The sequence below is a fragment of the Dasypus novemcinctus genome (genome assembly GCF_030445035.2).
Source record: "Dasypus novemcinctus isolate mDasNov1 chromosome 11 unlocalized genomic scaffold, mDasNov1.1.hap2 SUPER_11_unloc_1, whole genome shotgun sequence".
Classification (NCBI taxonomy): Eukaryota; Metazoa; Chordata; class Mammalia; order Cingulata; family Dasypodidae; genus Dasypus; species Dasypus novemcinctus.
This window is the reverse complement of record NW_026688125.1, coordinates 2,456,613-2,466,102: the sequence shown is the minus strand read 5'-3', so window position 1 is coordinate 2,466,102 and position 9,490 is coordinate 2,456,613.

Below are 9,490 nucleotides of genomic sequence, written 5' to 3'. Positions count from 1 at the left end.
CCAATCTTTCATAAGCTCTTCCAAAACATTGAACAGGAAAGAATACTACCAAAGTTGTTCTATGAAGTCAACATCACTCTAATACCAAAACCAGATAAAGATACTACAAGCAAAGAAATTTACAGACCAATATCTTTAATGAATATAGATGCAAAATACTTGCAAACAGAATCCAAAGGCACATTAAAATAATTATACACCCTGATCAAGTAGGTTTTATCCAAGGTATACAAGGGTGGTTCAACACAAGAAAATCAGTTAATATAATAAATAACAATGATAAAATTGAAGAAAAATCACATGACAATCTGAATCGATACATAAAAGGCATTAGACAAAATACAACATCCTTTTTGATAAAAATATTCCACAAGTTAAGAATAGAAGGAAGCATTTTCAATATGGTAAAGTACATATATAAAAAGGCTACAGCTAGCATTGTACTCAATGATGGAAGACTGAAGGCTTTCTCACTGACCAGGAGCAAGACAAGGATGCCCAGTGTCACAACAGTTAGTCAATATTGTGCTAGAAGCTCTAGCTAAAGCAATTAGGCTAGATAAAGAAATTAAAGAATCCCAAATAGAAAAAGAAGTTAAATTCTCCCTATTCACTGATGATATGATTCTATATTTAGAAAACCCTTAAAAGTCCTTAAAAAAGTGACTAGAACTAATAGATGAGTTCAGCAAAGTTGTGGGATACAATATTACTATGCAAAAAATAATAGAATTTCTATACAACACTGATGAGCAAACAAGAAAATCAGAAAAAAGTTTCTGTTTACAACAGCAACTAAAAGAACAAATATTTAAGAGTAAACTTAACTGAGGACATAAAGGACATATATTCAGAAAATTACAAAACATCACTTAAAGTTACTGAAGAAAACTTAAATGGAGATTCCATGTTCATGGACTGGAAGACTAAATATTAAGATGTTAATTCTACCCAAACATATTTACAGATTCAAGGCAATCCCAATAAAAATACTAACAGACTTCTTTGCAGAAATGGAAAAGCCAACTATCAAATTTATTTGGAAGGATAAGGGACCCCAAATAGACAGAAATGTCTTTTAAAAAAAGAAGAATGAAGTTGGAAGATTCTCACTTTCCAACTTTAAAACATTTTACTTACCTACAATGGTAAAAGTAGCATGGTACTGGCATAGAGACAGAGAGATTGACCAATGAAACCAAACTGAGGACACAGAAATCACCCTCACATCTACAGTGAAGTGATTTTTGAAAAGACTGTCAACCCCTCCCAGCTGAGTCAGAACAGTCTATTCAATAAATGGTTCTGGGAGACCATTCTGGGTATCTCGTAATCAAAAGAAAGAAAGAAGACCCCTATCCCACACCTTATACAAAAATTAACTCAAAATGGATCATGAACCTAAATATAAAATTGATAATCATAAATTCCTACATGAAAATTTAGGAAAACATCTTCAAAACTTTGTGGTAGGCAACAGTTTCTTAAACCTTATAATCAAAGCATGAGCAACAAAAGAAAAAATAGATAAATGGGTCTTCCTCAAAATTAAGCAATTTTGCACCTCAAAGAACTTTGCCAAAGGTTGAAAAAGCAATCCACTTAATGGGAGAAAATATTTGGAAATCACATATCCAATAAGGGATTAATATCCATGATATACAAAGAGATGCTAAAATTCAGTATTAGAAAGACAAACTACCTGATTAAAAAATGGCAAAAGACCTGAATAGACAATTATCCAAAGAAGAATCACAAGTGGTGAAAAAAACATGAAAAAATGTTCGACTTCATTAGTTGTAGCAGTTTGATACAGTTATGAATTCCAAAAATAGATATTGGATTATGTTTGTAAACTGGTTTGTACCTAGGCATGATAAAATTATGATTAGGGCTTTGATTGGACCATGTCAGTAGGGCATTGGCATGGCAAAGGACAGAGTTGGAGCATTTTGATGTTGAGGTTTTTAATGTTGGAGTTTGATGCTGAAGTCTTTTTCATTTATTTATTATTATTTTACACTTTTTAAATTAAAGTTAATAGATTGCAAAGACTGTTACATTAAAAAACATAAAAAACATAAGAGCTTCCCATATACCTCACTCCCCACCACTCAGCCCATTATTTTTGTAATTTGTATTTTTTTGAAAATAAATGCATCACAAAAAATGTTACATTAAAAAATATAAGAGGTTCCCATATACCCCAACCCCCCACAACACTTCTCTCCCACCAACAACCTCCTCCATCATTGTGGCACTCTCATCGCACTTGGTAAACACATTTTGGAACACTGCTGCTTCACATAGATAATAATTTACTCTGTAGTTCACACTCTTCCCCAGTATATTCAGTGGGCTATGGCAAGATATAAAAAGTCTAGCATCTGACCCTGCAATATCATTTAGGACAACTCCAAGTCCCAAAAATGACCCCACATTGCATCTCTTCTACCCTTTCCCTGCCCTCAGCAACTACTGTGGCCACTTTATCCACCTGAATACTACAATTTCTTCTATTACTAGTCACAATAGTTTTATACTAGAATATCAGTAAGTCCTCTCTAATCCATATTTTTTTCCTCCAATCTGTGGACCCTGGGATGGTGATGTCCCACTCCACCTCTAGATCAAGAGGGGGCTTAGAATCCACATGGATGATGGATGCAATTCCTCTGCTTGTAGTTGTTGGCATTCTTAATTCCCTGGTGTGGTGGTTCACCATCTTCACCTCCCTGATAGCTGACCTGGGTAAGCCCAATGAACCAGAGAGTAGGAGTTGCAACCCTGCTGAGGCTCAGGGCCCAGAAAGCACATGGGCAGTCCAGAGATTCACATCCTCAGAGTATGCACCATCCCTAGCACCAACCACAGGTTCAGTAAAAGTGACAGAAGACGCATGTGTAGGAAGGTCACATCTGAGTCCAGCTTCATCACACAGAGCATAAATTCCAAAGTAGGGCCCTCTGACATGGCACAGAACTCCAAATCCATCTGCCATGACCATATACCCTGTGCATCCCCATAGCTTTCAGGAGAACCAGAACCTAGGGTTGTATCTACTTTGGCTTTCTCTGGGGTCCTCCTGAGGTGTGCATAAGCGTGACCCCTCTGATGACCTCCCAGCTCTTTTTGGAAGATTCTTAGACATTTAAACTCATTTGTCTTTGCCAAAATCCCACTTTTATTCTAGGTCAAAAAACAGTTTTTAACTCTTGATCCAACATGTTGGCTGAGATATTCTGCTGGTCAGTGTTGACCCTTTTATTCAAGGTTTCTTTCTGATTGGAACACCAGTTAGTGATTGGTAGTAATCCCTCGGCACTAGGGAGGCTCATCCCTGGGAGTCATGCTCATGCTGGGGGTAAGGTAATGCATTTACATGCTGAGTTCAGATTAGAGAGTGGCCACATTTGAACAACATGGAGGCTTTGAGGAGGTAACTCTTAGACACCCTGCAGCTCTAGGCCTAGTTCATATTTCAGGTACGCAGGCTCATAAGCATAGTCGTCAGTATCAAGAGCTCATTATTGGACCATCCTTCATTGTTGGTCTTTGCCAATCCACTTGGGAGATTATTGTTTTTCCATTGGGGAATGTGACAGAGCTCTCCAGGTAGGAACTCAGCACTCCCTCAATTGGAGTTTGTAATTGTAACTACTATTAAAAAAACCCAAATATATCAGAACATTTTTATGTCCCTTATGTTCATGCCCTGGAGAAATCCCCCAAATCAGGTGACCCCCATCAATAACACCCCACACCAGTGTTCCTCTCCTGCCAATAGTCGAACCTCTCTGTGGTCCAAACCTTCTTCAACAATGAAGTTTAATGTATTGCCAAATTCAATTAATAGGAAATTAAAATATAGTGATGGGTTTAAAAGTTTAGAAATAGAATAATTTAGAAATACTAAAATAAAGTAAAAATTAATTGGTGTATTAATAAAATGAAAAATATTATAAAGCTTTGTTTCAAACATTTTGCCTTTCATCACTGTAATAGGTGTTGCCATGTATGTACAGTGGCAAGGCACTTTCTTTCATTTCTTCCTCAGTATCTACATCCTTTCTTTCTTTTTTCCCCCTAATGTTTAATTTTGTCTTCAAAAAAGGTTTAGATCACAGCAATTCACATACACAATATAGGGAACTCCCATATATTTAACATCAAACCCTTTTTCTCTTTACTCAGCAATGATCTTTTTACATGTTCATGTTATATTTGCTGCAGCTGAGGTACAGATTTTGAAACATAGCTATCAAACATGGTTTCATTTTGGTTTACATTATGGTTTTTATTTTAGACTGCACAAATTTCGAAATTTTTAAATTTAAAACATTATGGTTTACATTTTAGCATATAGACTTTTATACATGTTTGATGTAAGTTAACATGTCCTATATCCATCATTGCATGATCTTGTGGAGTGCTTCCATTGCTCCTCAGTTACCCTGCTTCCATCTGTTCTATAACTCTCTCCCCCTTCCCTCAGGGCCCACAGTGATAATCAATTTTCACTACTTGAGGGACAAGATTTACAGATACTACAACAATGCTGAGGGCTTGGCATACTAGATTGTCCTAACTAATTGGGAGCCACCAATTCTCTCGAGAGACATAATTCTCTCTATTTGGGAACACCAGGTCTCCCCAGGTTATGGGTATACCTCCACACTCAATGATATAATACACTATGACAAAATGAGCACTCACACTCTCCCTAGAAGCTTGCCCCCTGTACGAGATGCCCCCCTTAAGCACCTTAAACACATAATCCCTCCTTATTATATTTTCTAAAGAGTTTTCTCAACATTATAGTTTCAAACATATACCTGACATTCTCCCATATTCAACTGTTCCCCCAAGCCTTCCCCCAAATTCCTTGGGCCATCTGATCCTTCCTCCCAACCCTAGCCCCACCCAAAGTTATCCCTATGCCCCATCTTTTCCCTTCCCTGTACAAATACTTACCTCCAACTTATCATAGACTTCACCCATGTAGGCATCAGCTTGCAACCTTCCTCTCCCCCACAAATTCCTTTAGCCTACCTTCCAGTCTCTAGCTCTCTGAGACCGCTCAGTTTGCTGGTTTCATATCAGAGAATTCATACAGTATTTGACCTTCAATGTCTGGCTTGCTTCACTCAACATATTGTCCTCAAGATTCATCCATGTGCTTGTACTGTATTCCTTCTTAAAGCTGAGTAGTATTCTATTGTACATATATTCCACATTTTATTTGTCCATTCATCTGTTGATGGGCTTTTGGGTTGATTCCAAGTTTTGGCAATAGTGAATAATGCTGCTATGAACATTGATATGCATATATTGGTTTGTATTCTTATCTTCAGTTCTTCAGTGGAATTGCTGGGTCATATGGAAAATCTATAGCTAACTTTTTGAGAAAACACCAATCTGTCCTCCAGAATGGCTGGACCCTTCTGCATTCCGACCAGCAGTGGATGAGTGCTCCCATTCCTCCACATTCTCTCCAGCACTTGTAGTCTTCTTTTTTTTGATAGCTGCCAGTCATATGTTAGTAAGATTGTATTTCATTGTAGCTTTGATTTAGACCCTAAGTCCCTGCTGGATTTTTTCTTTTTATCAACCAATTCTATTATCTGTTTGATTTCAGATATGCTGTGTTCCACATCACTAATTTTTGCCTCTACCTCTTCAAATCTACTGTTATTTGCTGAGTTTGTATTTTTTTATTTCTTGGATTGTGCTGTTCATCCCCATCATTCCGTTATCTTTTTGTGCATGATTACAATTTCTTCTGTATGCTCTGTAAGTGTTTTTTTTTAAGATTTACTTTTTATTTATTTCTGTCTCCTTCCCTCCCCCACCCCAGATATCTGTTAACTGTGTCCATTTGCTGTGTGTTCTTCTTTTTGTCTGCTTATGTTGTTGTCAGCATCATGGGAATCTGTGTTTCTTTTTGTTGTGTCATCTTGCTATGCCAGCTCTCCATGTGTGTGGTGTCACTCCTGGACAGGCTGCACCTTCTTTTGCATGGGCTTCCTTATAGGTCACACTCCTTGCACGTGGGGCTCTCCTATGTGGGGGATGCCCCTGCATGGCAGGGCACTCCTTGTGTGCACCAGCACTGCACATGGGCCAGCTCCACATGGGTCAAGGAGGCCTGGGGTTTGAACCATGGACCTCCCATGTGGTAGGCAGATGCCCTATCCACTGGGCCAAGTCTGCTTCCCAAGTGTTTTCTTAATATGCTGAATCTCTTCCTTCACTTCATTGAATTGGTCCATGATGAGCTTGAGAGCTTTAATTATTTGTTTGGTTTTCCACTTTTCTTGCTGGTTTTTAGTTTGTTCATTGGATTGGGCCATGTTTTCCTGATTATTGGTATGGTCTGTAGTTTTTTTTTGTTTTTTTGTTTTGTTTTTTTTTGCTGTCTGGTCATCATTTTATCTTGTTGGCCTTATTCAGTTGATTAGTTTCTTCATCTCTGGATTTAATTAGTTGTTTTATGTGTGTGTGCTAAGTTTTTGTCTTTGCCACTTTGTTCTTCTTATTCTATTTCCTTGTTGTTGGCTAAGTTCCCTTGAAGGAAAATATTAGGGTCAGAGAAAGTAAATGGGGTAAGAAAATAAAATGTAATAGTATTGCTAGTGAATGTCAGCAGAAGAACCACGTGAGATCTAGGAGGATGGATATTTAACTCACATAAGCTGTGTATAGTTATAATCTAAAAAAGTGGAGCACCTATAATGAGATAGTAAACTGAATATGGGGAGGAATATAGTATGAATTAAAAGGCCAGTGTGGTGAGGAGAGAGGGAAAGAGAAAAGAAAGGATAGTAATGTAAAGAGTGAATAAAAGATAGAAAACAAATTAGAGATATTAGATATAAAATGTCAGAAATATTGGGGGGCTAAACAAAGAGAGGTGGAATGTAACAGAAACAATAAAGGATGGAGGATAGAATGAGGTAAAGGAAAGGGGATACTGTTAGTAACCAAAATCAGTACACAGAGAATAGAGAAAATTAAAGATGAGGAAGCACAGCAAATAAGAAATGTTGCCTGCAGCACTTAATATAAAAAAAGAAAAAAAGTTTCAAAAAAGCAAGAAAAAAAAAAGGAGAAAGGAAAAAAAGAGGGGCCATGGGGTGATAAAGAGGAAAGAAAAACAAGGAAACAACCGAAAAGACCAGCTAAGGCCTCAGGCAAGGAATCCTCTTTGCAATTGAATAAACTGCTTAGGAGTCTGACCTTCCCCTTTTCTCCCTTCCTCACTTCCCTCTCTCCCAGGGCAATATGAAGGGTATGTGAGGGCTCCTGTAGGAAATTCAAATGGGTCCCTGGTGAACCAACTCACCCGAGAAAATAATTTTTCTTAATTTCTTGAGAGAGAGCACCCACCCCTTGTCAGGAACCCTAAATATGCTATTGGAAGCCTGCATAGTACATCCTACTGTCCCTCTCCCTTAGGTGTACTATGGGGAGCTAGTTAATTTTCTGACTACTCCTTCTCCTAGACCAAGTTTCCTATCCCAGGGCAGTTAGGTAAATCAGGGTCTCTCAGCAGATTCACCTCTTCTTTCTTCTTAGGCTCTCCCCAAGTCAACTGATATGCTCCTCCAAACAATAAAAGGGGGAGACCAGAAAATTGAACCTACATTCTTTGGGTCCCCCTGAACCTCCTGCTTACACCCTCCCACTCCTGGAGTTAGTCTCAGACCAGAGAGGTAGGATAATGCCAGATTTCTGGGAGTGCTGGGCTCAGAAAACAAAGGCCTGAGAGAATGTGGACTTGGGGTATGTAGGTATGTGAAGTGTGGGTTGTGGGGGTTCAGGGATCATGGGCTTGGGGTTCATGCATTTGGGGAACATGGGGCTTGGGAATGCTGGCACATGACTCCAGCTTTCCTGGAGTGCTATGCCCTCAGCCCTAGGGGGCTTCCCTAGGGGGAAGAGATTTACCTTCCCAGGGCTTCCAAGTTCAGTGTTAGAAACTCACAATTCTACCTTGAGCAAGCACTAATTATGCTGCAGTCTCTCCAGATCAATGCCCAGACATCCCCTGCCATGTAGGTTCCTGAAACAGCCTGCTCCAGCAGAATTGTCACCATACAGCCTGTCCTTTACAGGAGAGATGACGACAGTGTACTTACTCAGATGTCATCTTGCCCTGCCTCCTGATGCTGAAGTCTCAAGCTGGAGCCCCAGGAAGTAAGCACACAGAGGAAAGAGAAGCAAGCCCCAAGCAGAGAAGTACACTGAGTCCAGAAAGAACCAAGCCCTGGGAAGAGAGGAACACAGGAAGGCTGAACCCTGGCAGACATCAGCAGCCATACTGCTCCAACACGTGGAAATAGACTTTGGTGAGGGAAGTAACTTATGCTTTATGGCTTGGTGTCTGTAAATTCCTATGCAAAACAAATACCCTTTATAAAAGCCAGCAGATTTCTTATATTTTGCATTAGCACCCCTTTGGCTGACTAATACACTAGTGATTAGGAAAATGAACATCAAAACTACAATGAGATATCATTTCACACCTATTAGAATGGCCATTATTAAAAAGTTGGAAAACTAAAAGTATTGGAAAGAATGAGGCTAGATAGGAAAGCTTATTCTTTGTTAGTGGGCATGTAGAATGGTACAGCCACTCTGGAGGACTGTTTGGCATTTTCCAAGGAAGTTTAATATAGACTTGCCATGTGACCCAACAATATCACTACTAGGTATAGACTCAGAAGAATTGAGAGAAGTGACATGAACAGAAGTCTGCACGCTGATGATCATAGTGTTACTATTCACAGTTGTCAAAAGATGGAAACATCCCAGGTGTCCATCAACCAATAAATGGTTAAATTGTGTATACACACATTGGACTATTATGCAGCTGTAAGAAGAAATGAAGTCATGAAGTGTACTTACAACATGAATGAACCTGGAGGACATTATGTCAAGTGAGGTGAGCCAAACAAAAAAGGACAAATACTATATGATTGTGCTATTATGAGCTAAATATATTATGTAATCTCGTGGAGTTAATAATTAGAATATGGGTCACCAGAAACTAGAATAAGGGTAGAGAATGGAAAGCTGGATATTAATCTGTGCAGAATTGGTAAAAAGGTAGTTTGCAAATTTTTAGAAATGAATAGAAATGTTGAAAGCACATCATAGTGTTTTTAACTAGCATAGATAAGGGTATGACAGTGGTTTAAAGAGAAAGTCTAAGGACAAGTATATTAGTAGCAGGAAAGCTAAAAAACTTAATATGGAACTTTTTTCTTTCTTTCTCTACATTAAAATGTCCCTATAGTCTTGGCAGATGGCTCTGGTGTCTCGGTGGGACCTACTTTGGAATTTGTGTTCCTCAGTGTCATGAAGTTGGACTCAGATGTGAACTTTCTACACATGCCTCTTCTATCACTTTTACTGAACCTGTGGTTGGTGCTAGGGTTGGTGTATACTCAGGAGACTTGAATCTCTGGACTCTCCATGTGGCAGC